Below are 10465 nucleotides of genomic sequence, written 5' to 3'. Positions count from 1 at the left end.
AATTTATGCTGTCTTGAATTAACTGAAGACACTTCCTTCTGGTAGTTGACTCCCAAGTGAGAAGAAATTTGAGGTACAAGAACTGCTCTGGCACATGTTGACTAGTTATATTTTTTTGCTTCTAGAACTGATTCTCATCTTCCTTGCCTTTTGACTCTTGTATTGATTCTAAAACATTTTGGATCTGATGTTGTGGATCAGTTTGGTCAATTCCTTTGTTCCATGGTAAGGCTTCTTGTTGACACTGAATGCTTTATGTTTTGTGCTTTTTTATACGTTCAATTGGAAAAGTTTCTCCTTTTTGTCCTTAATATTGTTGAAGATCTTTTGGTCTAGAAGATGATTTTCAGGTAGCTGAAGCAATTTGAAGAACATGACCTGCTCTGGCGTGTTTAACAAGTCTAGTTTCTTCTCTCTTGGTCAATTCACCTTCTTATCTTATGAGAACATAGTTTCTGTTTCCAATGCACTGTCTAATTTTGCTACATGGAACCTATTCTAGTGAAAATTGTGTATACTGAATTCCTCTTTCTATAAACTTTTGGATCATCAGTCATAGATGCAATTAATTAGTATGAGCACTTGTACTCACACATGCTTTTGTAAAACCAAGAAACCAGCATCAGCCTCACCATCCCCTTTCAAATCTGAAATGCTGCGCAGTGTGTAATTCTGAGGATGATAGTGTTATTTTGATGATTAACACAACCATTGAGGAAATATCTAATTAAATACTACAAGTTAACATGATACATCATTACTGAGTTCGACACTCTCGATACATTATAAGAATGAGATCAAGATGTCTTTCAATGATTAATAATGAGATAAAATTTGCGATAGAAAAGGGATAGTGAATTCTAAATTCTAATTCATCAAAGTTTCAAGTGAAACGTATTCTTAAGGGCACAATAGTAACTTTCATTGTTAAGAGTATGTAACAGTACCATGGCATACATTCAAAATTGTTTGAAGCATATTTCATTGATTGTATGAATGAATCTAACCTTAAGATGCAGCAAAGTGTGGAATGAGTCGATCCCAAGAAAGGTGGAGTCGACCCCGGCACATCATGGAACCATTAGGCACACCTCTGCGAAATTGGCACGGATGAACAGTAGTGGAGTCGACCCCAAGCATGCTTGAGTCGACTCCATCTTCAAGCCTCAAGAAAATAAGTCTCTGGAATTTACTGAGAGGGCCGACCCCAACCTTCACTAAGCCGACCCCAGATGGAGCCGACCCCAGGAATGCTTGAGTCGACCCTAATGGAGTCGACCCCAACTGAACATGAGTCGACCCCAAGGCTGTGTCGTTCAAAACTGTGTCTCTGGAATCCCTGAGAGGGTCGACCCCAATGGAACTTGAGTCGACCCCACTGTAGCTTGAGTTGACCCCAAAAAGAGTTGAGTCGACCCCAGTGAAAAACAGCTGAAAGATAAGGTTCTGTGTTTTCTGAGAGGGCCGACCCCAATATAGCAGGAGTCGACCCCAGTGAAAGTTGGGTCGACCCCAAGTCTGATGAACAGTAGTTTGAGTCGACCCCAGAAAAGTTTGGGTCGACCCCAGCACGGGCAGAAGCATAACGGCTAGTTCTGCAGAAGTACTTTTTGACCTCACAACAGCAAATAACGGCTAGTTTTTGAAATCTAACCAATGGAAGGTGTCTAATGGAAGAGGAAAAGTATTTAAAGTGACACTATTCATTAGAGAAAATATCCTTTTGCAAAATATCAAAGCTTACACAAGAATGTCAAGAGCCCTAATTTTCTTCATCCAAGTGCTTCATTCAAAGAGCCAAAAGAAAGTGATTGAGCAGATTCTAAGAAACATTAAGAGCTCCATCAACTCTTGAAGAGTGAAGCAATCTAGACAAAAAAGAGAGAAGTCTTATCAAAGCAATAACTATATTCTAAACTGTTCTTTGTAGCTCATAGTTGTTATATTTACTTATCTAAGAGTTTCAACTTTCTTCTTGTTCTTAATCACCTTGTAAAGGTTTGTTGGTGAGCCCGTAAACCAACGGTGTAGGTTTGTTGGAGAATCCGTAAAACCAACTGTGAAGGTTTGTTGGTGAGCCCGTAAAACTAACATAGGTTTTTGGTGATCCCGGAAAACCAAAGTGTAAAGGTTTTTGAATTGTGAGCCCGAAAAACAATCCAACTGTAATCCGCGGAATTATAGTGAATTTCCAAGGGGTCGTTTGGGGAGTGGACGTAGGTGCTTAGGAGAGCACCGAACCACTATACTTCTTATGTGTTTGCATTGTGTTTTGTTTTAATTTCACTCACTCACCAATTGTCTCAATTAAAGTAGTAAAAATTTAGAGAAACCAATTCACCCTCCCTCTGTTTGCTTGTCACCTTGGGCAACAAGTGGTATCAGAGCAAGGTGCTCTCATAGTATTTGTCGATCTTGTGATCAAGAGTAACACTCTATTCCGATTAATCTCCGAATATCCATCGAATGGATTCTGGAGATAATTCCGTGAGGTGCCCCAAAGGAGGGTAAAACCTCGGGGAATCAGACCTAGACCCTGACTCCAAAATAAAATATTGATGTAGGATTAATACCTTTTATGATGGAAGAAACTTATGGATCTGATCTTTGACTTCGCATCCACGCACACGAATGGCCTCTATGAGAAATACACGCGAAGCCCTAGGTAGATCGTCTTCCGCGGGAGTGCTAGCTCGCGCAGGAACATAGCAATGACTGAAGCTTTTTCCTTCTAAACACTCAACCTTTGATTGTTCTTCAAGGAGATGGAGGATGGACGTGAGGAAGAAGGAGAAGAAGGGATGGAGGCTCTCAGAGAATTTTTTCAAAATTTTTTTGAAACCTCTAAATATGGTATATCTTGAACCCAAGGCATGGGGGTCTTTTATAGCCAAAAGACTATCCCATGCCTCACACCTAATTTAGCCAACTAATTTGGCTGATAATTCCCAAAAATTTTTGGTGGTTTGGCAGCTAAGAGGAGATAAACATATCCAAATTTCGTGCATTTTGGATCGCTAAAAGATAGGAATTCATGCGTCCAAAGTTCAGCTGCAGACCACCCTATTTCATGCACCATGCAATCCCTACAAATTAGAAAATTCATCTAAATCTTTCTAGAAAGATTTAAGATGCCATTTTTATAGAAAATATAGCCCCACGCCTCCTCTCTTCTCACGCCAATTTTTGGCCAAAAATAAAGAGGATAGGCGTAGAAAATATTGGGGATAAATTAAGGTATCATTCTTCTCCAAGAAGATAAGGATGAGTTCCTAAAATTTAGGGATTCTTCTTATCCAATTCTAATTATTTGGACTTATAATCCTCATCAAATAAGGTCTTCTAATTGATTTGGATCAAGCCCAATCCAATTGGGTCAAGTCCCATCAATTGGGTCTCATTAAATAGACATAACCATACCTAAAAAGGTCGTCTGTAAACGTAATGAAATATGAATACCCACCTATAGCATTTGTGCTCATTGGCCCACATACATCAGAATGTACAAGGGTTAATAAGTCACTGGCTCGTTCACCTTTTTCGGTAAAAGGTGATTTGGTCCTTTTACCAAGAAGGCATGATTCACAGATTGTCAATGATTCATAATCATTAACATCGATGATTCCCTCTTTACTTAACCTGTTCATCCTGTTCTTGTTAATATGTCCTAGCCTATGATGCCAAAGGTAGACATCCGTGACATTATCTACTCTAGGGTGCTTACTTAACGTGTACATTACATTAACAGGTTGTGATAACAAGTAGATGTCATTGCTCAATTGTCCATTCATTACAGTAACACCATTCATAATGATATCACAAAAAATATTTCTTTATTGAAATTTCATAACCGTTCATGGCCAAAAGGCCTACGGAAATTACATTCAATAAGAACGTAGGACAATAATGACAATCATTCAAGACAACTACATGAGAATTGAAAACAAGTTTGAGATTTTCTAAAGCTAGAGCTGTAACAGATCTTCCATCTCCAACATTCAGGAATCTCTCGCTGTTTTCAAATTTCTCATTGACTTGAAGTCCTTGCAACGAATTGCATATATTAAACGGACTTCCAGTATCTAATACCCAGGTCGAATTATCACATATAGAGAAATTACAAGGTGTTATCATATAAATACCTTAATCAGCAACTGATTGCCTTTTTCTTTTGCTTGGCCTGTTCGGGTCAAGTGAGGCAAGGTACTGAGGATAATTCCTCTTCTAATGCCCCTGCTTCTTACAATAGAAACATTCTGCCAGATTGTGGTCAGCCTTAATCTTTTTGGTCTGACTTGGCTTAGCACGTTGCACCTTTTTCTTTTGATTCTTATTTTTTTTTTTCCTTTCTTAAAGGTACCACAACCCCTGGACGAACCTTCCACTAAATTCATCGACCCTTTTAGGAGTTGGTGATCCTTCTCAAAAGTTTGTAGTAAACCCAATAATTGGTGATAATTTACTAGTTTCGTCATACGAAAATTGGTGATAAATGGGCAGTACGAACCAGAAAGAGAATTCAGTATAGCATCCTTCCCCAATTGATCATGTAGGGGAGATCTGAAAGTGCTTAGGCGCTCGATTAACTCAATCATGTACAATACATGATCGATCATCGAAGCCCCATCCTTCATACGTGCGCTGAAAATAGCACAACTAGTCTTGTGCTTTTCAACATTATCAAGAATACCGAAAGATTCATTCAACACTTGAATGATGTCCTCCAGCTGCGCATTCTCAAAATACCTACTAAACTCATCATTCATTGCAGCGAGCATAATGCAACGGACAGTGATATGATCACTGAGCCACTTCTGATAAATGTCTCTGACTGTACCCCATCCATTAGCAGCGAGCTGCTCAGGTGCCGGATCTCTTATCACATAAAGGATCCATTCATGCTCTAGCACAATTTTCAGTTTCCTATACCAATTATTGAAGTTGGGACCAGTCAACTTGTCATTATCCAATAATGAGCGAAGTGACAAATTAGTGGCCATTTCTGTAAATTTTTTTTTTGGCTATTAGTATATGAATTGACTAAACACATTAGACTTGGACTTTAGTCTAAAGGTACTCCCACTATTTTATACAAATTGGTAGCCTCTACCTTCAATTCGAAAAATTACTCTTAATTCTTTAGTGGGCACTAAAACCCAATATATCGCATATAGGCCCGAGTGTGGCTCAGCCAACCTATATGCACCTATTGGTAGGTTCTAAACCAGTTGCTTCACCAAGCAACTTCTAGTGATAATTTTGCCCTAGGTTCTTCGGCAGGCGTGTGGCGCCTCCACCGAATACACTAGTCAGGTCCAACCATTAAATGATAGGGTTAAGTCTAATCAACTAATAGACGACCAAGCCCGAGTGTGGCTTGGCTCACCTGACCGCCTATTGAAGGTCCACTTAACTCATCATATATTGAATGACAATTTCAATGCTTGATAAGTACCAGGCGTGTGGCGCCTCCAATAATTATCAAAACATTGGACCCATTATCACTCCACTTAATGGGAGGCTATGACCTAGTTATCACCATAACCATTTCATTTTAAGGACCTAATAATTTTAGAGGATTTAGTAATTAGGATAGATGAGAAGATTCGGTTAGTCTAATTTCTCCCACTGACTTCACCAAATCAGATTAGACTGAAACTGGTTAAGCAGGCACCTAAATCAGTCAAACTGATTTTCCTTATACGCATGGGCTAACTCGAATCATTAAGTGATCCAATCAAAATGTGATTGACCATGTCGGCCAGGTAAGTGAGATCGGTGGAAGGGATATGCCATTAATTCGACAAAGGCGAATTAGTGCGAGTAGCTCCCAATTAAAAACCACCAGTCAAAACTGCCAAACTTATCTTAGACATCGATTGGTTAATCAATTTTGATTTGATTACTCAAATGACTCGGGCTACATCTCTGAGCCTAAATCAAGTTCTATCTTGGTTTAATCAAATATATGGACTTGATCCATCTACAACTATTGTAAATTGACCTAGAATTTTCTTGACCTAATCTAGTTACTACTTAATTAGATTTGATCAATTAATTCTATTTGTCCATGTATGATTCTAACCTTAGGTCTAGCCCAATCCTAGGAACTTGATTCAAGCTAACCCATATGCCCAAAGAATTATGCAATGTCAATTAATTGAGTTACAATTCTATTTCATAACACTTAATTCTCAATTAAGTTTAGATTTATGAAAGTTTTGATCATTGCATATTTGTTTTTAATTACATATTAATTACAATCTTTCAGTTTTTAAAACATATTTTCAGATCTGAGTTTTTGTAATTAATCACATGTAATCTGATTTAATTCATGTTTAAGTCATTATGTTTTATGTTCATGCATCACATATACATAACAACATGAATGAATACAAACAACATACATCTTATGTATTTATTTTTTTACTTTTATTTTCAGATCTGATTTGTTCATTAAAATCAGAGATCATATGAATCATAAACTTTATTTAGATCTAATCTAAACAATATTATGATTTCAGATTTATTTATGTTACAAATCTTAACACAAACATGCATCATATGCATTCAAAATTTCAGATCTAGTTAATCATGCATAATCAGCAATTAAATCAATCATAAAAAATACTTTAGATCTAATCTAAGCATGCTCATGATTTCAGATTTAATTGCAAAAATTAAAACATAAAAGTTTAAACATTAATCTGGCTCTGATACCGCTGAAAGTGAATCCTAGATTCTTCGGTATTAAGCATGCTGAATTTTTTTTTTTTAAAATCATGGCCGAACCTGATCGGTTTGCCTACGTATCCCTTCATAAGGGGGATCAAGCCATACGTAGTTCTTTTTAAGTTTTAAAATGCAGCGGAAAAACCGAATCAAACAATTTAATTCATGCATGCTTACAAGGTCAAATCTAGAAATCAGCACCTTAAGAACACATAGGATTATGCCGGAATCGTTTAAACAATTATGCTAAAACTTTCGTGCATGATTAACTATCAGATCTGAAACTTAAGAACTCTATTCCGATTAATCTCCGAATATCCATCGAATGAATTCTGGAGATAACTCCGTGAGGAGCCTCAATCCTGACTCCAAAATAAAATATTGATGTAGAATTAATACCTTTTATGATGGAAGAAACTTATGGATTTGATACTTGACTTCGCATCCACGCACACGAATGGCCTCTATGAGAAATACACGCGAAGCCCTAGGTAGATTGTTTTTTGAGAGAGCGCTAGCTCGCGCAGGAACGTTGCAATAGCTGAAGCTTTTTCCTTCTAAACACTCAACCTTTGATTGTTCTTCAAGGAGATGGAGGATGGACGTGAGGAAGAAGGAGAAGAAGGGATGGAGGCCCTCAGAGAATTTTTTCAGAATTTTTTTGAAAACCTCTAAATATGGTATATCTTGAACCTAAGGCATGGGAGTCTTTTATAGCCAAAAAGAGTTGAGTCGACCCCAGTAAAAAACAGCTGAAAGATAATGTTCTGTGTTTTCTGAGAGGCCCGACCCCAATATAGCAGGAGTCGACCCTAGTGAAAGTTGGGTCGACCCCACTGAAAGTTGAGTCGACCCCAAGTCTAATGAACAGTAGTTTGAGTCGACCCCAGGCAAGTTTGGGTCGACCCCAGCACGGGCAGAAGCATAACGGCTAGTTCTGCAGTGGTACTTTTTGTCCTTCCAACAGCAAGTAACGGCTAGTTTTTGAAATCTAACCAATGGGAGGTGTCCAATGAATGAGTGAAACTATTTAAAGTGACACTATTCATCAGAGAAAATATCCTTTTGCGAAAAATCAAAGCTTACAAAAAAAGACAAGAGTCCTAATTTTCTTCATCCAAGTGCTTCATTCAAAGAGCCCAAAGGATGTGATTGAGCAGATTCTAAGAAACATTAAGAGCTCCATCAACCCTTGAAGAGTGAAGCAATCTTGACAAAGAAGAGAGAAGTCTCATCAAAGCGATAACTATATTCTAAACTTTTCTTTGTAGCTCATAGTTGTTATATTTGCTTATCTAAGAGTTTCAACTTTCTTCTTGTTCTTAATCACCTTGTAAAGGTTTGTTGGTGAGCCCATAAAACCAACGATGTAGGTGAGCCAATGAGCACAAATGCTATAGGTGGGTATTAATTTTTATTACGTTTACAGACAACCTTTCTAGGTATGGTTATGTCTATTTAATGAGACCCAATTGATGGAACTTGACCCAATTGGATTGGGCTTGATCCAAATCAATTAGAAGACCTTATCTGATGAGGATTATAAGTCCAAATAATCAGAATTGGATAAGAAGAATCCCTAAATTTTAGGAATCCATCCTTATCTTCTTGGAGAAGAATGACATCTTAATTTATCCCCAATATTTTCTACGCCTATCCTCTTTATTTTTGGCCAAAAATTGGCGTGAGAAGAGAGGAGGTGTGGGGCTATATTTTCTATAAAAATGGCGCCTTAAATCTTTCTAGAAAGATTTAGATGAATTTCCTAATTTGTAGGGATTGCATGGCGCATGAAATAGGGTGGTCTGCGGCTGAACTTTGGACGCATGAATTCCTATCTTTTAGGGATCCAAAATGCACGAAATTTGGATATGTTTATCTCATCTTAGCTGCCAAACCACCAGAATTTTTTGGAAATTTTATCAGCCAAATTAGTTGGCTAAATTAGGTGTGAGGCGTGGGGTGGTCTTTTGGCTATAAAAGACCCCCATGCCTTGGGTTCAAGATATACCATATTTAGAGGTTTCAAAAAAATTCTGAAAAAATTCTCTAAGGGCCTCCATCCCTTCTTCTCCTTCTTCCTCACGTCCATCCTCCATCTCCTTGAAGAACAATCAAAAGTTGAGTGTTTATAAGGAGAAAGCTTCAGCCATTGTGGCTACGAAGTGAAAGATCAGATCCATAAGTTTCATCCATCATAAAAGTTATTAATCTAGCATTAATCATTTATTATGGTGTCAAGATTTAGGTCCGATTTTTCGAAGTTTTACCCTCTTTTGGGGCTCCTCACGGAGATATCTCCAGAATCCATTCGATGGATATTCGGAGATTAATCCGAATAGAGTGTTTACCTTTCAGATTTGATAGTTAATCATGCATGAAAGTTTTAGCATAATTGTTTAAACGATTCCGGCATAATCCTATGTGTTCTTAAGGTGCTGATTTCTAGATTTGATCTTGTAAGCATGCATGAATTAAATTATTTGATTCGGTTTTTTCGCTGCGTTTTTGAAACTTAAAAAGAACTACGTATGGCTTGATTTCCCTTGAAGGGGTATGTAGGCAACTCGATCAGGTTCAGCCATGGTTTAAAAAAAAAAAAATCAGCATGCTTAACACCGAAGAACCTAGGATTTACTTTCAGCATGAAGATTGGAGATGATAAAGGAACTAATTATTAGGTCTTAGAATGTGACTTTGTTGATCGAGGCTCAAGGTTGCATCTTAGATTAAGTCCTAAAACTACTTTCATTTAGATAAACTGATGCCAACGAGCTTGGTATCTATTCTTGCTAGTGTGGCTCTACCGCATCAACTTTTCTAAACCAATTTTGTTCATCCATCAACAAGCCTAGTTTCTAATCTTGAATTGAGCTTACAATGGCCTCTATGTTAAAATTATAGTTAGGTAGTCCTTATTTCTCGTGCTTGATGGCTTGAGGCGTAGAGTTATGAAATAACACCTTTCACTAGTGACTCTTGATTTGTTAGAACTTGGAGAATCTTTTTCTTTAGGTGATAGAAATGTTTCTTGTGGCCAACTTGATGTTTCGTTTGTAAGTGTCCACATCAAGGTCTATCGGACCTGGGGCTAGTATCGGCCGTTAGTCGGTTTGGTATAGTATAGGTCCGTACCATACCATGTTGGAGCATACTGAAGTAGGGGGAGGGAGAGAGAGAAGGAGAAGGATGAAGAGAGGGAGAGGGAGAGGGAGAGGGAGAGGGGAGAGGGGAGAGAGGGAAAAGGAGAAGGGAGGCAAGGAGAGAGAGAGGGCTTCTAGAGCTTTGAGCAATCGATCGGGAGCTTTGAAAGCTCGATATCCTGCGTCTGGGACTGAGAGATCGGGGACAAAGAGGGAGTGGGAGAGACTCACCTGGATCATCGTCGTTGATGGGGATCGAGGGCTTTGAAATAGTATAGGACCGAGGGCTTCAAAGAGCTTTTCATAACCTGTTTTGACTGATTGAACCATGTTGGTAATTGACCGGTTTGGCCGGTTCGGCACACCTCGAATTGGCCGTCTCGGTTTACCTTGGTCTACATAATTATGAAGTTTATGCTATAAATTTATACACTATAAATTTGCTCCATGATATGCATCCCCTTTAACTCAAGAATAGGCCAAATGCAAATGCAGTTATATGCACAACGAACTTTTAACCATACATATAGATATGTACACAAGACCAAGACAAGTTCATACCTTTTAATATAAGTTCTCATTCTGCTTCC

The sequence above is a fragment of the Phoenix dactylifera genome, chromosome 2 (assembly GCF_009389715.1).
Source record: "Phoenix dactylifera cultivar Barhee BC4 chromosome 2, palm_55x_up_171113_PBpolish2nd_filt_p, whole genome shotgun sequence".
Taxonomy (NCBI): Eukaryota; Viridiplantae; Streptophyta; class Magnoliopsida; order Arecales; family Arecaceae; genus Phoenix; species Phoenix dactylifera.
The sequence above is the reverse complement of the archived record's forward strand: the minus strand, read 5'-3'. Positions refer to the sequence as shown.